The 24,308-nt window shown below is 35.9% G+C and overlaps 1 protein-coding gene and 1 long non-coding RNA gene across 4 annotated transcripts in view; one reads left to right on the top strand and one right to left on the bottom strand.

The window, feature by feature from the left end:
* ZFHX4 (zinc finger homeobox 4) overlaps positions 1-24,308 on the bottom strand; it is a 149,105-nt gene that overhangs the window by 46,403 nt on the left and 78,394 nt on the right. The window lies entirely within an intron of this gene.
* Positions 1,198-8,648, top strand: LOC116452962. The gene is made up of 3 exons (XR_004243640.1): positions 1,198-1,260; positions 1,424-1,503; positions 2,258-8,648. It is a non-coding gene; the product is annotated as an uncharacterized LOC116452962 (long non-coding RNA).

Raw genomic sequence — 24,308 nt, 5'->3', positions numbered from 1 at the left:
AAAGGCACTGGATTTGAAAATTGAAGAAGAAGGCAAATAATAATAAAGGCTAACTTCAGGACTTCAGAGCTGTGTACATCAAAGTATGACTTTGTAATTAATTAGAGGGTACAGGAGAAAAATTCAATTCATATTGCTTGTACCAAAGTGTCCAGTCTGACTTCATCATTAGGTGTGACAAACTAAATCGTACCAGGACACTACAGGCAAATTACTGAAAGTGTTGTGGGAAGGCATCTTAGAAGAGTGTCATATTTGCTGAAATGTTGAAAGTCCCGTGTAGCTAGGTTTACTTTATTAGGTTAATCTCAACAAATCTCATGAAATGAAATTTGTATCCTTTTAACTTGTGTGCTTTGTCAAATTGAAACAATATAGCCTTGCTATGTGCTGCTGAGGAGACCATATCATGAAATAAAGCTAAAAATTATTACTACTCAACATGCATGCACAAAGTGTACATAAATGTCTATACAATTAAAAGCTAGGTATCATTTTGCATATAGTAACACATCTGATGGATTATGACACACAAATTCCAGAGAACATGTGCTTCATATAAGCCCTTATCTCTCTTTTCCCTATGTGCAAAACAAAGGCATTCTTCTTTTGCAGTCTGCCTGCACTAATAAAACAATATGAATATTACTTGTAGAATCAAAGGAAATCCAAAACCTCTTCGTTTTTAATGTTAAACCACCTTATTGAAAAGCAAGGGGAAGAATGCGTTTTAATAGTGCAGTTTGGTATTTAAGGAAATCACATTTCTGCCATAGATACCTGGATACATTTGAAAAGGACTGAAATATCTATGCTACATATGTAAACAGATAAGAATATGCCTAGCAGGCATTTTGGGAACATCTGTCAATTTTTTATGGAACGCACTGATTGTGGGCTATTGATTGCATTTAAACAAAGTTGTTTCAAAAAAAAAAAAATCAGCTAACAATTCGTGTAGAAAGGACTGATCAATATTTAAATGACTCTCTTTATTGATTTAAAATTAACTTTCAATTAAGAGATCCATAGGACTCTTAACTGCGACACTTATCCATTCAAGAGAAAATAAAGGTACATTTATCGATACACTTAAACAGCAGTGGCTGGTTTCCTATTGATTCAGTCATTTGCGCTGGGATTCGTTAGCGTCATCTGACTTCAACTCACTTACTAGGTCTTCACAGTGTGCCATGCTGAAAGATGCAGGAATGTACAAAACGATACAGGGGAAGCAAACGGAATTAGATGTAGGCAGAGGTAAGTCATACTTATGCTTTTTATGTCTCCTAATGAAGGAAGTGACCATTTAAATACTGCCTAGCTTCTGGGTTTGGTCAGACACAAATTCCTGTCAACTGACCTGTTATGTACTGTTTGAGACAGGAAACATTAAAATGAATGAAATTTTTCATATTGATAGGTAACAGTTCTATTGGCTCCTATCAGCTATGACAAGATCACCTATTTGTATGTATTGATTAACGTATAATCCACAGGAAGGTAAGCTCATTGTTTGCAGAATGATTTTAAGTGGCAGTATCGTGATGTCCTGCATATGTTTCTCTCTCTCTCTCTCTCTCTCTCTCTGATATTTAAGAAAAATATAATTTAATATTGTTATATAGAATCAGCCATCATATGGATTTTGAAAGACTTACTGAGACATTTGAAAGTAAACATTGTGTGTATCTCCGTTTTAAAGAAAAACTCAAACATATTTGCACTAAACAAAAATATACTACAATAGCATAGCTATAACTATAAACATGTGCAAAAGCATCAGTACATTTAGGAACACAAATTAAAACCAGGACTGTAATTACATACTTCATTATTTATATGTATTCTGGGTATTTTAGTATACTATGGAAGCTGGACATGTAATCTCTACAGTTAATAATAGACCAAATTCATCCCAGGTGTAATTTCATTGAAGTCAACAGACCTCGAACTGCACCTGGAATGAATTTGGCCCAATGCTATGAATACCTCCTGACTCTCGCCAGCCTAGATTTACATATAAGATATAACACAAAAATGAAATAAAAATAGAAGATGTCCAGGAGGCATAGCATGTTTACAAAGCAGAGTGGTAATAACCTTGCCTGATATATATGTGGCAGTGCTTTGCTTAGCCAGACAGTATCATTGGGAGTGGGGGAGGGTTAGCTCTGACGGTGGCTCAGGTTTGCCTGTATCCCTTCATGTCATTGCCTATTTCTTTCTCTTTTTCTCTCTCTTTCTGTTTTTGAAGCCTCATAGCCCAGAACCGTCCAGTGAAACGAAGCAGCCCCAAACTGACTCATTTATTACCTATTCATTTGCTGCGATGAAATCTCCAGGAGCAAAAAAACTGCTGCAGTATAGTAATGTTTAAACATTAAGACCTATTCTGATCAACCGAAATTATTCCTTAAACTGAGAACCACAAACAGAATGTATATAAAATATAAATTGCATACATGATCACCAACATTTTGTTTTTCAAAAAAATTATTTTGCTAAGAAACAAGATCAAATTCTTTGAAGCACGGGTGTGTTTTACATTATGACAAGCTGCTGTTTCCATTATTTCTTCTTTTCTCTGTCCACTAAAGGTTAAATCATACTTACCAAAGGCTCATTTACAGAGTTATGATATGAATCAGTGATATCTTTAGGATCATAATAACACAGAAAACTGGTTATGGACTTTTGCTGCTGGGTGAGAGTCAAGATCAGAAAGACCACTGCACAAATGCAAAGGAAATACCCCCTCCTAATATTTCTAAATCACATAATGTTAGTGTAACATAATTTGGAATATATTATGATGGTTACAATTACTAAAAAGTGCATGATGCCATTATTTCCAACTGGAAATTAGATGATTATACTAATTAAGTGATAGCAGGTGGCACAATGACTGCTACAATCTTCTCTGATGTGCAGAGAGAGATGCATGGTTCACTGTCTAAAACACTCAGGAATAGTAACAATTGGCTTAAGCAGTATTCTGTCCCAAGATGCAGAGTAAGGATTCACTTTGATTTAACACTTCCTTATCACATCAAAGAGGTGTAGGGACATCTTTATGGATTGTCTTAGGAAAAAATATGCTACCAGTTCAGCTTCTACTCTTACAACTAACGTTTCTTGATATAACAGAATTAAAGTATGAAATGAATTCCAAGAGAATCATGTAATTTTAAAATGTCAGCAATGTTCTTTCAAATTGCAACTGGCCTAAATTCATCATTACTGCTTTTAAGTTCCTTAATTCTGAATTGCTATAGGTGTGCTATTGAGTCTTGTAAGTCAAGCAAACTGGAAATGCTGTAGTAAAATAAATATTTCTCTGTCAATGAAAGCACTAAATACTTTTAAGAATATATGTGGTCATTAAATACATTTGAGTTTTAACTCAAATTTCCTAAGCAGTATTTGCACATTATTTTTACAGCAGGATTTGAAGATTATTCACAATTTCACTGAGTTAGACAAATAATCCTCCAGTCCCATGAGTTATTTCAGAGCTTGCTTTTCCTGTCCTCTCTGCTCTATGGTCAGACTGTAGTAAGGCTAAGTCATCATCCACAATTAGTTTTCCAGATAAGTCATCGTTAGTTTTAAAACTAAGAGATAGGTTTGAGAAGCTACTCTCTTTTATTTGGACTTCCATGTGTTTCTGGAGTGTCACCTCAGTTTAAGGATGGCAGGGGAGAAGATCTGCTGAAGAACCACGCTGTGCAAGAATGCAACCACCATATGCCTAAGAGGCAAAAGAAGCAATTCTTATAAATGATGAAAAATAAATGTTATCTAATTTCTGAAAACAGCTTATCTAGATTTATCTGTCTCTGTAGCATTCATTTTAGTTTTGTTACTGTATTTCTTACTAAAGATCAAAAGCATGGCTGATAAGACTTAAGTTCAGATATATTTGTAACATGGTATGATATCTTACAGCATAGCTAGTTTGTTCAAACAATTACTGCCTTCTCCCTCTATATTTTGCAAAGCCTTACCTGTGCCACAATTTCAAGGAGTGCTTTTGCTATCTGACTTCCCACAGGTGAATACAAGAGAAAGCTGGATCAGACAGTAGAAGGTGAAAAACTATTGTTTTCCCTAGGATGTTGTGCATTACATTCTGGTGACATTCTCTTCTCAGTGATGACATGTGCAAATTAAAGCTACCCTACTCTTCTTTTTGCACTAAAATTCACATAGGCGTATGTGCTATGATAACTGCAAGTACTGTGCAGAATGTCTTTAGCAAGTACAAAAAAGAAAGGTTCTCCAACTTGGAAGCCTAAAGGAACCTTTTTGTTTAGAGCAAACCCTGAAATTTTGTGAAAATCACTCATCCCCATTTTCTAATGTTTTAATAGAACTAAATGGAAGGAATCTAAACTTCTGATTACAAAAAATGCCTTATCTCCTCCATGAATACCAAACTGCTCAGCATTTAGAATACTATCATACAGATGTTGTTCAGTGAATTGATATAACAGTTGCATCTTTTCCAGGACAAAATTTGAGCAAATTTCCTGCAATGAACATGACAAATACCTCCCTCTCTGTGGCTAAAATAAAAACCTTTACTGCTGCACCCCTGGATATTCAATTACCTGTGCAAATGGGAATAATGGTAGACAGTTACTCAGAAGCAGCTACTGGAGAAATTTGAACTTGTTGTTCAACCCAAAAAAATAACATTATCATACTATAGGCATGAGGCCAGGTCTCTTACCTTCACATGCCACTGATTAGTTCAGCCTTAGCTGAACAAAAATCCTTAATCTTCTCTTTTTAATATTGAAGAGGTAAACCCTCTTTCACCTGCATGTGGAGTCTCCTTTTCATCAAAGCTCAGGAGATTCCAGCAACAAAATCAATGTATGCATGTTCAGAGCAGTTTTCAGGGTTTTGTAAGACAAATCTTTCAAATGGGAGCTAGTTTAATGCTATTGAGCTGAGTTTCGATCTGACTGAGTGAGTGAACAACACAGAAACAGTTCACTTACCACTGCTCACACTACAGGAGGTGGGAATCAGGTACAGCTCTGTACAAATACAGCTGTGCAATTTCTCAGTAAACTCTTACCCTACCTAATCCAATGTTAAATGCAACCATACAGGGTTTAAACAAACAAAGACTTAAGAAAGAAATGCCATTTATTTCTCTACAGTAATGAGTGACAATTACGGTTTTCTCACACAAACTAGTGAAAATTAAGACTAACTCTGCTAAATTTAATAGAGTTTTGCTAGTGCTAAGCTGCTTTTAACTGGAGCATTTTCAGATTCTGTGTCCTAACAGAAAACTGTATCTGAACTATGACCTACAAATATCCTGCTCTGCATTTCTCTCCTGTTTTAAAACTTCCAACAACTTGCATTCTGGATTTTTTTGGAAGAAAAAACATTTAAAACCCCCTTGATTTTATTGCCAGACATTGTAGGTTAATGTGAGTTGTAGTACAGCTTTGCACAGACAGATTCTTTTGTTCCTATGCTCTGACTCTTTGAATGCCAATACTTCAATCAGCTTAGAATCAGAGACAATTCATTCCTCTTCTGAGAAAATGGTATTACAGCCACATGTCCATATCACCATTACATCATGACAGTCTCCACGATCATACAGCTGACTAGAAAAATGATCACTAGTCATTTCTTGAGCTATTCAGTATCTGGAATAATAGAGGATATGCTTCCTCTCTACTATGTAGATTCCTTCCTCTTAATAAACAAACTAATGAGACTTCTAAAATGCTTAAACATACAACCAGAGTAGCAAAGTGTAAACTAAAATGAATCAAACAAAAAGAAAAATAATTGAAATATGTGTGTTAGAGTGACAAAATGCCCACATTGGCTTTTGACAATTCCAGATTTATTAACGGGAAAATATTCTACTAAGACAACCAGGGACTAAAGGGAATAGCATTTGCACCCACCTAGTTCAAACACCAAGTTCCAGGCCCTCAAAAATACAAACATCAACTTCTCCTGTCATTATTCAGTTCAAAACCACAGGTCTAAGTAAACAAGAAATGTGATTATGTTGTTGTATTAACTCTCTGTTAGCCCTGAATGTTCCTCCTTTCAGGATGAGCAGGTGAGGTAATGAAGTTCTTTTGAAAAGGGACAAATTCTGATGTGCTTAAATATCTGCAGAAATGTGGTTGATGTATATATAAAATACACTTTTGTAATCCATACAGAAATACTAGATGGAAAAATGTATCAATGCATGTTTCACACACTGTACAATATGAACAAATTAGTATAAATTATAAGAGTGAAAAAAATACAGGACGCAGTGTCCTGGTCCCAGGTTCCTCAAATTAGCAAAATTCCAGCAGGCTAGCCATCTTCCTTACATTAAAAATGTCTATTATCCAGTGTAATTGAATAACTCTCTGATAATTACATCAGCATTTTAATAGTATATAAATAACCTCTCCCCTAATTACCATTTTGTTAAATTTTTCATATATTGCAGTATTATAAAAGGAGGTTCTTGGTAAAGTACCTTACCCTTTCAACAACAATTAATAATTCAATTAACAGGTCTTTGTTTTAAAAACAAAAGCTTATGTAGAAAGAGCAAGGAGGTTCACAGTTGAAAGGAGAGCTCTCTGTTATGCTATAATCATGGTTTCATGGCTGTAGTAGTATAAAATTTGTTCATGGCTTATTTCTCTTTCAGTGCAGCCTCTCAGTAGAAATGACACCTGCTTTTTGGTGCCGTGAGTAAAATCCTGCGCACACGACTCAACATACATGTGCACCTATCTGGTCTGGAACTTAAACCGAGGCATTTCCCCACGCCAATTTATTTTTCACAAGTAAATTTGTATATTTGTTTTGAAAAGAACCCACAGAGACAGTCATGTCATTGAAGTCTTGACATTATGAATTAGAAGGGAAATACACTGTCAAAAGTAGAAACTGAATTTTCTCCCACCAAACACTTAGACAGTCACACTTTCCTGTTCCCTGGTGTCAGGGAAAGAAAGTGAAATGCACGGCTCAGAAAAGCACTGTTGAACAGAAGATGCAGTCCTCACTCATGCATAGCCTGAGTAAGAAGCCAAGCATCTGAAAAGCTTTGAATCACGGGTGACCCTGTAGCAAAACAGAATTGTGTTAAATGAACGCCTGACAATCACAACTGTGGTTCACATAGCAGTCATATTCAGAGACTATAATAAGAGCTGCAACATTAATGTTTTCAGACTTTATAATCAGTGTCATATTTTGCTAATTTCCAGGCATTTTATTTGCTTCATGACAGAGAATGCCCCAGTTAAACTTATATCTACTGCCAGAATTTCAATATGCCATCTCAAGTTTTACAGAAACCTCATTCTTTTCAGAAGTAATTAGTTAAGGCATAGTTTGCATGGCAATTAAAAACCACTTGCTTGCAGAAGCTTGTAAGCATTATGTAATTTTTTTAAACTACAAGTACACATGCATATTCTTGCCTCCAGCTTAAATACAGTGAATGTTGTAGTTGGTTGCACAGGAATTGTCTCAAGAACATAAAAGCAAGCCAAACACGATTGTATTCCAACTAAAATTGCTCTCTTTATACTGTGTATTGAAACTTGATAACTGTTGGTTATAAAATTCCTTTGATTTTCTGTAGGTAATAAAATACTTTGGCAATTACTATTGACAGTTCTGGATAATCTTGAAGGCTGCCTTGCCTGAAGAAGATGAGTGTTACAAATCACTCCACTGAAAGAGGGAAGAACAGCAGCAGGCAGCAGACAGGTTTCAATTTCACAATGCTGATTATCTCATTCGTGATTCTATGCATGCCTAAATCTGAGGATCCCTCAAGCAGCTATATGGACTTCTACTTTTAAAATGCCTATTACGCTTTCATACTTTTTGCTGCTTCCTGAAGAGTGCCATTTCGCCAAGCTTAAATAGCAGAAAATTGCACTGCTTTTCCTCTGCCCATCTCCTCAATCTCTATTAACCTGCACAAGAACAAAGGAGTATGATAGTCCAGCTATAGGTTGGGAAATAGGTTTGAAGTTGTTTTTCATTTACTGGTACCTATCTTCCTGATTCATAAATGTATTTGAACAATAACATTATTTTAATACATTATCTAATGACTGAAAGCATAGCCTTTAATTACATCTCTATTTATACTAATAAATACGCTCTGTGTTCAGAAATACATGCAGCTATTGTTTACACAAGCATCAAATGACAGATACCGTAGTGCTGTCAGCACGTGTCAAGGCTTAAACAGAAAGGAATAAAAAAGAAAATAATGAAAAATGTTGCAGGTTTTTGTTAGGGTTCTTTTTTTTTTTTCTTTTTTTCCTATCTAGGCTAAAAGAGAACAAACAGAAGCAGCTACAAGCAGACAGGAAAATTGTTGAAGCACCTGGTTCTAATGCTTGCAGTAGGCCTTTATTAGATGTCATAAACTGAATGATGCATTACTCTGTGGACAACTTATAGCCTGCAAATGTTGAGGTAAAATGGAGGACAAAGAATTCTTTTAAAACAAAAAGGTTAAATGTTCCTTTTTAATCAAACAACACTTATTAGATGGACGAATCATAATAGGCTCACAGAGATTGGAGACTATTTCTGTTTCTTTTTAATGTATTTCTGTATCATCTTAATAAATAAAAGGTATTTTACTTTAATAATTCACATTTTATGTATGAGTGATTTACAGTCGAACCTATATTTCACCTGTATCATTAAACAAAAGAAAAACATTTAAAAATCCTATTGTTGATACAGGTTTGGCAATCCAATCTCAAATCTAAATAGTTGCATTAAAATCCATGTAGGCAGTCAACCACCAAACAACAAAAAGGTAATTTTTGTTCATTAGAAAATGTTTTAAAATAAGATCTGTTTTGCATTTAAAAAGATAAAAGAATGTTTTCTAAAATGACAATTGCTGGTTGGCCACAGATTCTGGGCTTTAATCTCATGGCCTGCTCAAATTTCCCATTATGTCTGGCAGAGGCTTAGGGGGACAGAGAGGCCGAACTGTGGCCCTTTGACAGAAGTGGAGGGGGTTTCGGCATGGAGACACACAGCTGTTGCTCACAAAATGCAAGTGTTAGAAAATCTCACTACTAGGTTTGGGTTTGGGTTTGTTTTGGTTTTTTTCCTTGCTGCTAATAAAAACTTAAAGTGTTTTCCGTGCTTTCTATAAACAGTGCACTTAAGTTTTATAATCTAGTATATCTTATTAAGCGTGAAGTCTGCTGATCCCTAAATTATTCATAACATGGTCCAGACTGATTAAGATTGGCTTGTTAAGGAGCACAAGAAGCAATTAAACTGACAAGGCAGTACGGCCTTGATGTATACATTTATTATCACAAGAATACCCAAAGTGAATGCCCTTATTAAGCAATGAATTTCACCTCACTGGCCTTCTACCATTGCTGCCACAGGCAGAGAGAGCTAGGAACAACATGTCAAAAGCTAACTCTGAGGAAATGCCTATCTTCAAGTGAAACCGATTTTGTAATGAACCTTTCAGTTCACTCCTGAGGTAATAAATCCTGACTGGTGCATTAATTACTTGATAACATCCCATCAAAATGCAAATGCAGCACTTGACCCATAGGAATGGCTCACTAGCTGTTAACTCTTCAGGGTATACATAAATTGTCTGTTTTCTTTTATCAAACAGGGCATTTATTTCCATCTTGCTAGGGTGAATGTCACTCCTGCCACCCTCGGCCCCTCAGTGGCCTGACACCATCATTTGCAGAGGACTGTCACTATGTGCCGACATTCTAATTGTGCTACTTCTTTGCTTTGTACCTTTGAGGCAGAATTTCCAGCACCCCCCCCCCCCCCCCCCCCTTCCTTTTCTGGAGGAATCTTGCATGTCAAGGACAAAGCTGTAATAGCGTTACAAAGAATGACCCCCACCTCTAAAGTACACTAATCTTTCTTTTCAATGGCAATACATTAAACAAGGAATTTAGTTCCTTGAAGTGATTAAATGAAAGCTGAACATATCTACGTGAACTGCTACCCAACACAGGCGAGCGTGCATGCTTTTAGTGACAATACCGCCAAAGATATATTTACATGTTTTAAAGACACTTCCTCAATCCCTTCATTGAGTGCTCAATTTTGACAGTCCACAAGCAAATAATAAGTCAAAAAGTAAAATAAAGTGTACTTCACAACACAAATTTAGCAACAGTGAAATACGATGCATCACATGCTTTTTACTTGCCAAGAAAATAGGCTGTTTTAATTACAAAAACTATTTCTACAATAATGTTAATGAGGAGCTGCATTTTATATTTCCTCATTCAAAATGCTCATCTACATGAGTGGGTCTGAGTCTCCCACCTGGGTCAACCTGCTTTACAGTTTTTCTATTTGTCTTGAAGGCTTGGTGAAAATCCTTAATTCAGGTTACTAGGCAACCCTGCAGGTGAGAAAATATAATGTTTGGCCTACTCCATTTTCAAATACACACAGTGGCCTAATGCCTTCCAAATAGACTGTACAAAGCATGCACTGATAATTCCCTGCTACATTTTCTAAAGGCGAGGTCACAAGAAAATTAATTGATGCTGAAAATAATGACAGGAGGAGAAGAACCACTGAGACTTGGTGTGACTGGCATGTGATGATGTTAGCAAGAATCCCAGCATGTGACTGGACAGTGTGATGAAAAATATACTTTATGTGAAGGAAAAACAAGTTACAAAACTTAATTAGTTTTTGACACTTCTTCATAAGTTATTATCTTTTCATTTGGAACATTGCCTTGGGACATCAATACACAAGAAGAAATGAAACATTCTTACTGTAAATCTGAAGGAAAAAAAGATGACTTTATATTGCTCTTCTCCTTTTACATGTCTTTTTGAATAAACAAAATATCCTCTGCAGCCTAAGGTGTACAAGCCCCCGAAGATGCTTCTGCTGAGAGCATAGAATAGACTTGTTCGACGTAATAATCCTGCTACAACTGATTATGCAGGTTCACTTTTAAAAATAAAGGGGGGGTGGATTGGAATCCAAAATGGTCACACACACACACAATAAAACAAAAGTATAGATGAGAAGCAGTTAAATTATAGCACCCACAGCAATAATGCTTCCTGTACAGCAAATGTATTTTTAATTTTTTCCACTAAGGCTTATACCTAGAAGTAATTCACACTGATTACTAAATAACCCTTGTGAGTTGCTTTGTCTTTTGAATTTTAAAAAATACACTTGCCGTGAGCAATGAATTTCATAAACCACCAGCTCTCATGCTTGATGAATCATTCTTATTTTATGCAGTGCTGTGTGATAGAGAACTGAGATAAAATATTCTATCCACAAGCTATTCAGTACAATTTATCATCAGCGGCTCACTAGTCCAGTGATAATACCTGGCTTGCAGATTGTAATGATCAGATTCTGTTTTTATTTCAAACAGGAGCGATCCAAATACCAGAGTTTTTAATTTACATACATTAGTGAGGTTCAAATGTGGCAACAGCTACAAGCAAATTCACTTGCAAACTGAATGCTCGCCTTGCATAAATGCGTTCCCTTTAGCTATTACTAACCAGTGAAGTACCCAGATAAAAATGAAAACAAAGAGGAAATAAGGGAAATCATGATACAAACACCATACCGTGGACTAGGATAATTACTGAACTACAGTGAAGGTCACGTTTATATCTGTTTTAGTAATGATTTCTTATATCTCCCCTTTTGTATTGAAAGCATAAATGACATCTCTTTTTTACGTTATTACAGTACTGTATTCCTTACATTCTGTAGTTTTCCAAAGTTCCAGCATATTATCATTAAGAAAAGTTTTTCTTGGTGTAAATTCAAACAAATTAAATACTGAAACAGCTGATAAAAACATAAGAAACTCCAAAATATCTGTAAATTACACCAACTTGAGCATTTAATAAAAAACAACAGACCTATAATAAAATACCTCTTATAGCTATATCACTTTTATACTGACCACGGTATTGAGCTTCAATTCCCAGCAGCATCATTACTAGGCATTTTCTGCCACCTTTCTAAATCTGAAAAGCTTCCTACATTTAGTGAAGATTAGGTAATGCTACAAGCAATCAATAACAGCTATCAATTCCATACCTTGTTTGGAAGAACAAGTTGATTAAAAGTAAGTAAAAAGGATGGTTGAATATGCTTTAAAACTATCTGATTCTTCAAACTACACCATCATGACATAAAAACTATTATTCACAGGCCAAAAAGGTAGGTCTTAGCAATAGCAAAGTTATGATGCAAAGGAATAAAAGCCAGAATATTCTAAGCTTGACACTCTCCTTATCTTACCACAGAAGAAGGAAAAAAAAAAAAACCACAAGAAGTAAAAAAGAAAAAGGAAAGGTGCACAGAAGCCCAAGTGAAAACAGAAAAATACCATGTCAAACTCAACTTTGATTTCTTGGGCTTTTCTTAGCTTGTGTCTAAGCTTTAGTGTTCTCTACAAGTAGTCCTTGTCTCTGATTGTTCTTCCTTTCTGGACTTTTTTCCCTCAAACAACTTTTAAAAAAAAAAAATTGTAGGAAGTTAGAAAATGCCTACTATTTACCAGTAACATTAAAAAATCTTGTAAAAGCAGCTATCATAAGCTCAGTTAAGACTTCACTTATTAATGACCATGTATACTCTTCTGCATGTGTACAGTCCTTATTGTGTAGGCACAAGTAACAGCCTCATAAATGCAAATACGCAAATATGATCTTGATTTTTTTAAGTCTTTTCCCCATAGTACACACTAGTGACCTTCCAATCCCCTGAATCTGAATCCTAAAGACTGCTAAATCAACCAGCTTAGAAGAACTAGCCTTCCTCATGGAGCACAAAAGAAAGGAAGTCTCTGGTGAAAGAGAAACTCTTACAAATTCACCACATTCCCTATTTTCTTACTGTCTACCCACAGCTCAGGCAGTTTCATATTCCTCTGCTAGAGCAACTCATTTGCCTCACTACCAGTGGGGAGAGTCAGTGAAGTGGCCAATAATCTGAAAATGTGTTTAATCTTGATTAGACAAATGACAGAGAGGAAGATGAGATCCCCATTTTTGCCATTCATCCATGACTGCTGAACGTAGCTGCCTGCAATGCCCCTAGGACTGGCTCTGTGGCACGTGGAGAGGACTCCTGCATCCAAGATACCTTTAGGTCGCATTGAGGTTCTTTTCCATCTGCCCTTCTTGAGTGCTTCAGTACAATGGGAAAATGATGGCACGCAACTCTCATCTTAATGTGGTTTTCATAATAAAACTGTCAATCCTTAAGAAGAAGAAGTTGCTAGGCAGTGGTCCTTTAAAATTTTAATCTAACTTATGAATAGAATCACAGACCAGATATTGTTCTTCAGCAAATGGAGGGCAAAAAGCATCAGCTAAATTGCTGAAATAGCTGCCAGAAGACGCTATTCCCATTTCTGGAGAATAAACTTCTGCAGCCATAAAGATCCACAGAAAGTCAGAAGCCCCTTCCTTCATATAGACCTCTTTTGGTGCTGTACCTTTCTGGTGAAATGAACATTTCTGAATCTGCAGTTATTTATGCTCAGAAAGGTAAAGTTCACCTTCCTGCTGCTCAGAAAAAAATCAATGTATGTGGGTAATCTAAAAGAGAATAAGGAAATTGCAATATATGATATGTAGTCAAAGGACTACTCTGAAACACTTTATAGGCTATTATTTCAGCTCACAGACTAAATGAAATAATGCTTGATCACACTGTCATAGACTGAAGTGTCTGGCCCCAACAGTCTTATTCCATGTTATAGCTCTATATAGAAACTTTTCTAGTCTGTTGCAAATTTTGCTCAGTTTGGGCCCTGTTGTAGAACTTCAATTCACACTATTGCTTTAAATGCTGTTTGAGCACAAGAAACACTAATGCAACATTTTGCAGCTTTGATAATACTGTAATAACCCTTGTGTGATCACTTAAGAAGATATATCCTTGGAGATGCAGTAACTTTATGGTATTTCTGAGACTCCAATCTGGCTCAAAGTCACTGCAGTAAAAATAATCCTAACTAGAATTGAAATTACAAAGACCAAGATGCGTGGAAAAGCATATCAGAATTAGAACCAAAATTTTCCTTTTCGTTTTTTTTTGCTTTGAGGGAGGTGTAAGACAAGCAGGAAGAATTACTTCTTGTTTACAGAAAAAAGACAAAACTCAAGCCTCAAACTAATAGACGAATTGTTTATGGTTAAACAGCTTTCAAAAATACTACGCATTCATGATACCTATACCTTGACAAACTGATGATCAGCACAGTCTTAGCTTGTTGCAAGTTTTAGATCATCTTGCCAAATATCTGAAATGTACTTACAGTGAAAGCAATTTCTGCTACAGTAGCATAAAGCATGCTTCTGTGCTGCAGCATGTGACACTGGCTGATAATAAAGGAATGTGATGTGAGACCGTGCAGCTTTTACAGCAATTTCCATTGCTTTAAATAATTTAAAAAACAAAAATAAAATAAAATGAGACAGAGAAAGAGTTCTAGATTAAGAAGTAGTTATATTCTGGCATGAAGATTTCTCAGCGGAATATTACTAAACAAATAGGAAAATTAAGGAGATTCTGTGGAACAATATAATGCTGATATCTGATGCAATGAGTACAATTTCTAGTGAAATAGATCAAAAATGCTGTGCCAAAAGCACTGTTAAATGCTTCTCATGTGATAGTGAATTTCTGCTAGGAGATGGGGGATGGGATGTAGAAGGGTGATAGGAAGAAGGAGAGAGAAAAAAGGAGCTCATTTGACTCTGGACTTGAGTTTGCTCTTCATGAAATAAGTGATAAAATTCCACTGAAGTCAATAGCACCAGAACAGATCTTGTAAGATGAGTGATATTTTAAATAATCAGATACTTCTAGTCAGGGCAAAAACCACTCTACACTTCGTTATCACACTCTTTATTTTTCGGAATATCTGACTCCTTTGCTGTCTGTCATTTTCTCCATGACAAATCAACAGAGAGAAGGCCTAAAACAGCTCTTGCAAGACGGAAGGCTATAATAGCTAACTTCCCTGATTTTCGTACATTTAGAGGAGCAAAGAATCTGACAAATAATCCCCACTGCCATTGTGCGGCCATTACACTGTCCTGCGAGCCTGGACAAGTTATTAGGTCAGACGCTAACTTCCTAAGTAGAAAAATGATGTGGTCGCCTTTGTCCTCTCTGCAGTAATGGCTGGAGTCAGTACTAATTAAGGCCCTGCGGCAGTGTGGTACGAGAGAGGTCAGAGACTTCTTTCTGACACCTAAACAGTGCTCAGCTCAAAGGAACTGCCCCTAATCTGAAATGATGTGATGTAGAGCTGGCCTTTCAGCTTCACTGTATATTTAAAGGAAAATGACAGTTAATGACAGGGGTGTCAAAAATGAGCAGATGGAGAGGCTAAGGAAAACATGGCTCTATGGTAAAATTTACTTACAGTTCATCACTGTGCTTAGAATTAGAGGTTACTGCACAGATGTAGAAGGTTTGGATACCTTTCCATTATTTCTTTTTTTAAGAAAAATATTTGCCTTATGCACATAGATTGAAGAAAGTCTGTTGACAAAGCAGACTTATATTTCCATTGTTATGCAAAAACCAGTACATACATACCCCCCCACAGCCTACACTACCTTCATTTGTCTGTTATCAAAATAAAATATGAAAATAATAATAACAATATTTAATCTCATTCAGTAGATTACTACTTTCCATTTTATCTTGTTGGGAGTAACCATTGCAGTAATTAATCTTCTAGTCATTTTCTTTCTCCCCTTCAGGCATGGAACTTGGGAAACAAAAGCAATATTCAAAACAGAAACCAAGATTTATTGTCAGTTAGTCATAATAGACACCTGCACAGATTACTAATTACAACAAAACCATAAGGTCTGCTGGCACAAATCCTTTCCCATTCTCTCTTTTTATCCACCCCTAGTGACACACCTGCAAGCCTTTAATTGATGTATTTATCTCAGGAGTCCTTGTTAGCATTGCATTATAGCATCGCCATTCACAATGCTATAGTTAAGGTTTGGTCAGCATTTCCACTGTGGAGGCTTCCCTCCCTCCTTCCTTCACTTTCCTCCCTCCCCTCCAACCCCCTTCTCCCTGGCTCTTTAAGGAAATTTGCTCCAGGCTAAAAGTTGAGTATTGAGGTCTCAGTCCAGGCTCATATGATTCTTTTAATCAAACTAGAAAGAGAATTGTTTTGGAATGTTTTAAAATTATGTTCAAAATGCAAAAACAAACAACAAAAAAATCCACAAATTTTTTCAAGGCTCGCATAGTTGAACCATATCTTTGATGTATTTTAAAATAATAAAAATTTAGCAAATAATTAGCCCACCACAGGGAATTGTGACATCTGATATTTCCCTGGAAAGTCAAAAGGAATGAGATCCACAATAGCTAAAAAAGAGGTTTTCAAGCAAGCCCTGTAATGGATTCCTGTAAAATATACTAGTAAACATTCAGAATATGAACGTGAAGTAATTATTATCACACAGAGCATAGATAATGTAATTTCTGTCCCCAAATGATGTATATTATTTAGTATTTTTGCCTTACAATCTTAAGCAGTTCCTATCCATATGTTCCAGAGGATTTATATGAATTATTTGTGTACAACTGCTCAATATTATTACCTCTTCTAAACTAGTTTGAAAAAATAATGTTTAATGATATTGTAGAGCTGCCATTACAAATATCGAAGGTGACATTTATCTATATAAATCTCTCCCTATATGCATAAAGCCAGAAGGACAGTCATTTCAATCCATAGGTCTGCCTAACATAGAAGGGGAAAAGATAAAAAATAGGGAGAAATAAAGGGAATTCAGTTTGTCTCAGTGTGTCATGTGTCATCTGACAGAGTTTAAGAAACAGTTTCTTCTGCATGGACTCTCCCTACACAGCCCAGGCCTCAGTTCAGCAATATTTAAAGACTGCATGACACGAATCAGGGTACTGTTTTATATTTCTTGTTGACATGGGCCTGGCACAGCCTATCTAGCATTTCTGTTCCCATCAGGACCTTTCTCCACAAGGCCCATTAGAATTTGACTTACTCAACAGGCTGCTGTAACAACAGCAACAAAACCCAACAAAAATCCAACCAACCAAAAACCCCACCCAAAACAAGTCAACTAGTTTCAATATGACTCTTAATTTTGCCTAGCCAACAAAGTGTAATTAAAAGATTAATGGTGACCAGTGAGTACATGACACAGGTTTAAGGTAGTTCAGAGTGGTTTTAGTTTTTATTATGTTTAGAAGACATCCATTGAAATCAAATCCTCTTGTCTTGCCAGAGCAATTTGTCCTACAGGATGACTCCATAGCAAGAACATGTGGACACTTCTGTAGCACTCCACCTGGACTAGGTAGCTACAAATTGACCATGGCCTTGATAGGTGTCATGCCAAATGAGCAGTTATCACTCTGGTTCACTAAACTCCAATTCTGCCTTCTTTTTCAAAGAGTGTAGCCAATTCCCCCTTCCTAATGAGCAGGGGTAACTCCAGCAGAGAGAGTTTGGCCATGAGGATGTAAGCCTTTATCTGTGTGGCGTTTTTGGATTGGACACTTGCGTTTCCTGGGATTTATGTGGACTTGGGAAGAATTTCTTGGATCTTACAGCCCCCTGTACCTCTACCTCTCCACACAGTTCCTACTCGGAGGCTGCAATGTGTTTTGCATATTTTCTGTTTTATAAACTGGTATCGTTCCACAGGCCTGACTCAAGTTAGGCCCTGCAGCTCTTTTTGCAATCTGAGCCTGAACATACCCTACAAACAGCTGTTCTGCTTCAAAACATATTGCTTAGAAACAAAGCATTAGATAAAATACTTTAAAACAACCAGCACCCAACACAGATCCAGAATAACAGCATTTCTGCTATTTCACAATTAACTAGACATGTCTATTTTTCCTCTGACATCCTCATTCCCAGTAGCTTTTGGAGCCCAAGTCACACTTTCCCTTTTCCTACTATCCCTCCTGAGACATTCTCCATTATTAAACTCTGTAGGTATTCTTTGTTCTCCTATGCTCACAGCTTAAGCCTGGTCTGCTGAAAACTAGATGTCTGGAAAACTTGCCAGAAGCTGGGATGCTATGCCAGGGAAGCATGACTGTATGCTTGACCTCTTCCTCTGTTCATTCCCTCAGCCTCTGCTACTGGCGGCTGTCAGGTTTCTATTACAAAACCCTCTAGTAGTGCCAGCACTGTCCTGTAACCAGAAGTATTAGCTGGTACAGAACAATATGAAACCATTTTTTAAATTTCTGTCTGTGTTTAGTCATATCTGTTGACTGACAGTCAACATATCCAAACATTTAATCTCATCTCAGTAACCAGATGAACACACAGTTTCCATGAATAATAATGATCTTGAGGGCACCTCAGAATCCACCGAGTGGCTAAATTCAGTATTTAATTATGGAATATGAGCTGGTATCTAAATATGCATGAGTTGGAATATAAATTTGGGTTAAATAATTGTCCTATAGCAGATGTATCCATATCCTCTGAAGTAGGTCGGCCATCTCTATAGTGTGTTGTTCCATGGCCGATGCAGACATGATCCAAAACAGATGGGATTCTTCACAGAGAAAGGGAATTTACATGTTTCACTTAAAACTGAATTACACTGCTCTTGCAAACAAGGAAGTAAAATTTTGGGGACTGCTGGAAGTTGAGTGCTTCTAGAAGACCTGCTAATTCACTTCTAGAAATGGGAAGCATTTAGAAATGCATTATTCTCTTTCAGATTAAATTCACTACTTCACCAATTGACAGAGCAAAGCCTATGCACCAGTTAAAATCCATTTAAGCTGCATTTTGAGGGCTTAAGTGAGGCTTACATGATGCCTAGGTTTTGTGCTAGTCTTCTGCAGAGAGGATGAATCAGACCCTTATGTAAACTAATCAGTTTTGATGTTCTCTCTTCCATTTAAAATCTGTGAATTATTAATCTCTATGTGTACAGTAATTTCTTGAAGCATATTTTATATGCAAATTCATATTAACATCATAGAAACATCTATAATACAGACTGAAATAAATTATGAGGTATTGTGTAAGGGATCCTAGCCATTATGACCTATCAAGTCAAAAATCCAATGAAATTAAAAAAATATATATTATGCCCCTTAAACACATATTTACATAATAGACTGTAATGGCTCAGAAAAAAATCTCTTACAGCATGTAAATAATACATGCTTTTAGATTTGTCTAAATACATATGCACATGTATTTACATATTAACATGACAGGTTGCAAAGACACTAAATTAACTGGTTTGCATGGTCTTGTGTTCTACATGAGTGTTTTTGAACACTTAGTAGAGAAAAAATTAAATCACAGATACGTACCTTATATTCAAGCAAAGAACTGATTTCCTATTCCTCCTGAAAAATTTAGCATTTATGGTCAATTTAAAAATCAATATTCTAAATCTTTCCAATAATTTATTGTGATATTTTTAATTCAAGATCTTCATAGTACCTACATGTTGACATACTACCAGCAACTCCACCAATCTACAACAAGAGGAGATGGTAGCATTTGCAGGTAAGAAATTCAGATTTAAACCCTGACATAAATTTTAACTGGCAATAGATTTTGCGAGTTGAGTTGTAAAAGATGGAAGATTGATGATTAAGTTGAATAGATATTCTGAAAATGTTGACCTTGCAAAAGCCGTAAGTTTGTGAGAACACATCTACTGCCTGTCACACTGCTTCAACATCACTTGTGTCTCATCAAAGTTTATACTTCTAATTCAGAAACCTAGAAACACTGAAATGTACATAATGTTTAGCTGAATGAGTAGTGACATGGAAGCCATTATAAACTCTTTAGCGAGCAGAAATTATTTGCATATTAAAGCATCTGAAACCACCCCTCTTTGCTTTTAGCTACTTCAACAAATATTCAGATCCCATGTCATCTAGCAGGTAGCTGGACAGATCAGAGACAGGCAGAAGAACCTTCTGTGACCCAATCTACAAGTCTACACAAGATAGTCTCAAAGGCACAAATTAATACTCCCATCGACTACAGGTGTTGATGCATCACTTTAGCTACAGACTGATAAGAAGTTTGTAGGATTCAGTGATGATAAAAAATCCACTACTCATACCGTTAGTCCACTGAAAGTCTATTTGAAATAAAAATAATAGTGACAGTCAAGTATGTTAATGTCCATAATCATTGTAAATTATAACTGTCAGTGGTCACAGACCTATCCCATGAAAACATAAGGTAACAATTTAGCCTTATATTACTACTCTCAGAGAAGAATATTCATAGGAAACTAAAATGTTATGGGGATTATAACATATATTCTAAAAATAGAATGTTTTGGGATTCTTCTTTTTTCTTTTTTTCCCTAAATAGAGTATTTCCATATAAAGCAGTGTGACCAGAATTTTGCACTAAGTGTCCGTTGTTGAAATTATACCAGTCTCACTTTAGAGTTAGTGAAGATGTTCACAGTGATTTTAATTCTGAATGGAACACTGCAAGATACCAGGAAAGCAATAGTTTTAGTCTAGAAATAATAGCATCTAACCACAGAGGAGAAAACGTACCCTCCCTCCTTAAATATATAGCAAAAATAATGCTGAAATTGCAGGCGGTTGCTTATCTTTATGATCTGGACAGTGTGCCTCATTTTCATTTTCTCTCACACAAAGACATATTGAATGTGTAAAGACAGTTTCTTACAGTTTGAAAGGAGGAACAAAAGTAAGCTATATTATAAATTAATATGAGAAGTCAAAGATTTGTTGACTCAAGCTGCGTTAAGAAATATGTAATTTTGGACTCTCTTTTTAGAAAACTGCAATCTCATCAAAATGTCTTCTATATAAAAAGCAATATTCAGGTTTTTGGTTTTGCCAATGTGCACAAGGATAAGACATGCTATGGACATAAATTTTTGCTTGCTTATCTTACACTGTGTCAACTTTTATTCACAATCCCATAAATCCATAATTTTTCACAATTTGAAAAAGCAATGGAGAAAGAGGAAAGTAAAATTAATACTAAGGAGACATGTAATTAAAGATCTCATTTGATTATTCACTTTTTAGAAATACTCGATGACAAATCTTCTGTATTATAAAACATATATTTTCCCAAGAAAAGTGAATCAAAATTATGATGTCAGCACAAAGAATGCATTCAAATACATTAAAATATTTGTCTGTGAGTGTAGGGACACAGTTTGGAACTGAAATTCCAAATCCTATGTGTTAGGAAGCTTACTTAGGTTTAGCTATTTCTTGGGGTTGGGTGGGGTTTTGTTTGTTTGGTTGGTTTGGTTTTTAGTTTGTTTCTTGGGGTTTCTTTTTTTTGGGTATGTGTGCTTTTTTCTGAATTTTAAGTGATCATATGGTTCCTTGGAAAATTAAAAAAAAAAAAAAAACCAAATCAACGAAACAACAGGCCACCGACTTTAAGTCTATAACTAAAACTACTGCATTACTGTATTCCTTCTGTATGTTCTAACTGCCCTCCAAATAATTACAGAGTGGAGACTTGGCTGTCATTCATGTGTATCTATTCCATTGTGTGAAGAGAGAAAGAAAATGGTTGCCCATACATTAGCACATCACCCATGGCTAGTGCAATGACAAGATAGATTAGGATGTATATTAAATCTCACACATGACTGCCTTTCTGTATCAAGGTAAAAAATACTTGCTCTTACATACATTAGGGACTAGTGTTGGGCTGACATCTACATTAATATTGACAGCATATCAACATTTTTTACATTAACTGAGTCAATAACTAGTCTAAACCTGGTAAAATTTAGATAACAAAAATGAAGAAAATATCTAGCAAGCAACATTAGATTCTTGTATCTAAGAAAAGAAAATTAACCCCCAAATACTACATTGCTTTCCTGAATTATCAATCCTACAGCAATACATCAACCAGTGTATACAGCTGTGACTTGGTAATCCAATCTCATTTGTCAAACAAGAATTCTAGCAGATAAGGAATGCTTCCAGGAAAAGAAAACCCTGCACAGACAATAACATAAATATTATATACATAGGAGGCTGATTATAAAAAGCTGGATTAGCATCATTGTATTACTTCACCTCCTAAACATTACTTTCACAGACGTGATGAAATTGTCAGGCAATAATCCCACTTCCACAATAGCTGCTTGTGACAAATGCACACAAAACCTGCACGAATGCAAGACTATTTTCCTATTTTGCAGGGGAGTTAAAATGTTTATTTGTATTTTCCATATTAAAAAACCTTTAAGTCAAAACTACTATGTAGGTTAGCTTAGGAAAGAGATTTCGTTATTTACCTTTGCTGTAAAATCTCCAGTAAATGAGCAGTCGCTTCTCATTCAAAGCCAATGTCTTGGTTTCATTAATAATTAAATGTTGTTTTCCAATGATATCTAGCTATTTTATGCTCTTCTCTTTGAAATATATTATCTTCCAAATGAAGCTCAAAAAAATGCCGCCAATGTTTTTAAGGTGCCGCGCATTTTATAAGCATGCATGTGAATGTTGGGAGATAAAAATGTTCATTCTCCCAGATTCACTGTACTCACAGTGAAAGGGGAGAAATGCTAGGAAATCAATACACAAAAACTTTTGGACCCAGAATCCATTGGCCAAAAACTGATATGTAAATGTTTATAATTTCAATCTTAGCAATTAGGTTGCTACAGTTGGAAGCATCCCAGAGCATTATTACTCAGCAGAAATAAAAGCATGAGGCAGCCATGCAAAGTTTTTAGATTTTAAACTCACAAAGGAGCAACATTTCAAGTGTCATTCATCTCAGAACTCATAGAAGCTTTTGTTTAACCATCCTTCTCACTGAAGGCTACCTTTCCCCTCTACTTTAGTGTACTGTGGAAGATGATGAGGGTTAAAGTGATGTTCTTGACAATATTTACCTCCAAATGATCCCATCTTTCATTTATTCAAGTCCTTGAGAACAGGGATGAAACAGGCCATGAAAAACCTAGGCTTATGGACATGAGTTCTTCCACCAGGCAATACTATAGGTAAACAATGGGCAGGAAGAAGAGGCTTCTCTCTACTGTTCTAATGCTCTTCTAGACTCTTCTAGCTAAACATATAAAAGAAAGAGATGCAGAGAAATGCCTAGCACAGAACGGAACTCTCATTCTAGTGCTTAAGATGTTGACAGCATCCAAGCTGATTAATTGATATCAGTAAAGCCCACTGAAAAAGGTTAAAAGAACACTTTAACATGAAGTGATATTATTGTGATCATTAGGATGGCATATTTCTGTCTTTGCTAATGAATCTTCTTTTATCAGCTCAATAAACTAATGTAGGAGTGCAATTTTTCAATTACATTTTCATAAACAGATGGCAGAATTTAATAAATTAATGTTTATAATAATGGTACAGTTATGAGGCTTGTACTTTTATGTATTTTGTGCTGAAGCTTTTGATACTAAATCCCAATAATGCCAATCTCCTTAGTACAGAGTAGCTTCATGTTCCTAGGTTGCTGTATAATGATCTCTGATCTTTCACTGTAAAGATAGGGGTGGCTGTAGGTAGTAAGTTTAATTTATTAAATAACAGGGATGTTAATCTGTTTGTCATAGACATTTTAAAAAAATTATTATTCTTCTGAACTAAAACACACTGTTGCAGGGCAGAAATGATATTTAAGCACTATTGCAGAATGCATCTTTTGTTCCTAAACTTTATTTCTAACAGGGGCTAAATGATGCCCCATTTAAAACATTTTCAATTCGCAGAGTCCACATGTGGCCACATCCTAGGATTGCCAGACACAGTGTATGTTTCAGAAAGCTAAACCTCATAAATCTCCAGAAATTCCTCACATCTATTATGTTTACCTTCTGCTGCTGATGAGCCTGTTGGGCTCTGTACGGAGGAAATTACAAGCACTCCAGAAGATTTGGCAAGAAGATGCTAGAAGAAACAACGGGCAAAAAAAATTCTTAACTGAAACATCACATCCAGCTTTGGCTACCATTTACATATTTGACATTACAGCTAGTAAAATGGAAATTCCATCGAAATGGAATAAATCATTTTCAAAAATCCCTATCTGATTAGTGTTAGTTATGTCTGAAATTAAACGTGTTAAGCTACACTCAGTGTATATGGACTCCAGCTGAATTCTAACATTCATACTGAAATTTGGTCTGTTTATACACTTTTTGAATTAAGAACAAAAGGGAGTTGTATCCTAGAGCTTTTTTTGC

Source organism: Corvus moneduloides, chromosome 1, assembly GCF_009650955.1.
Source record: "Corvus moneduloides isolate bCorMon1 chromosome 1, bCorMon1.pri, whole genome shotgun sequence".
NCBI classification, from domain to species: Eukaryota; Metazoa; Chordata; class Aves; order Passeriformes; family Corvidae; genus Corvus; species Corvus moneduloides.
This window is presented reverse-complemented; position numbering and strand designations above follow the sequence as displayed.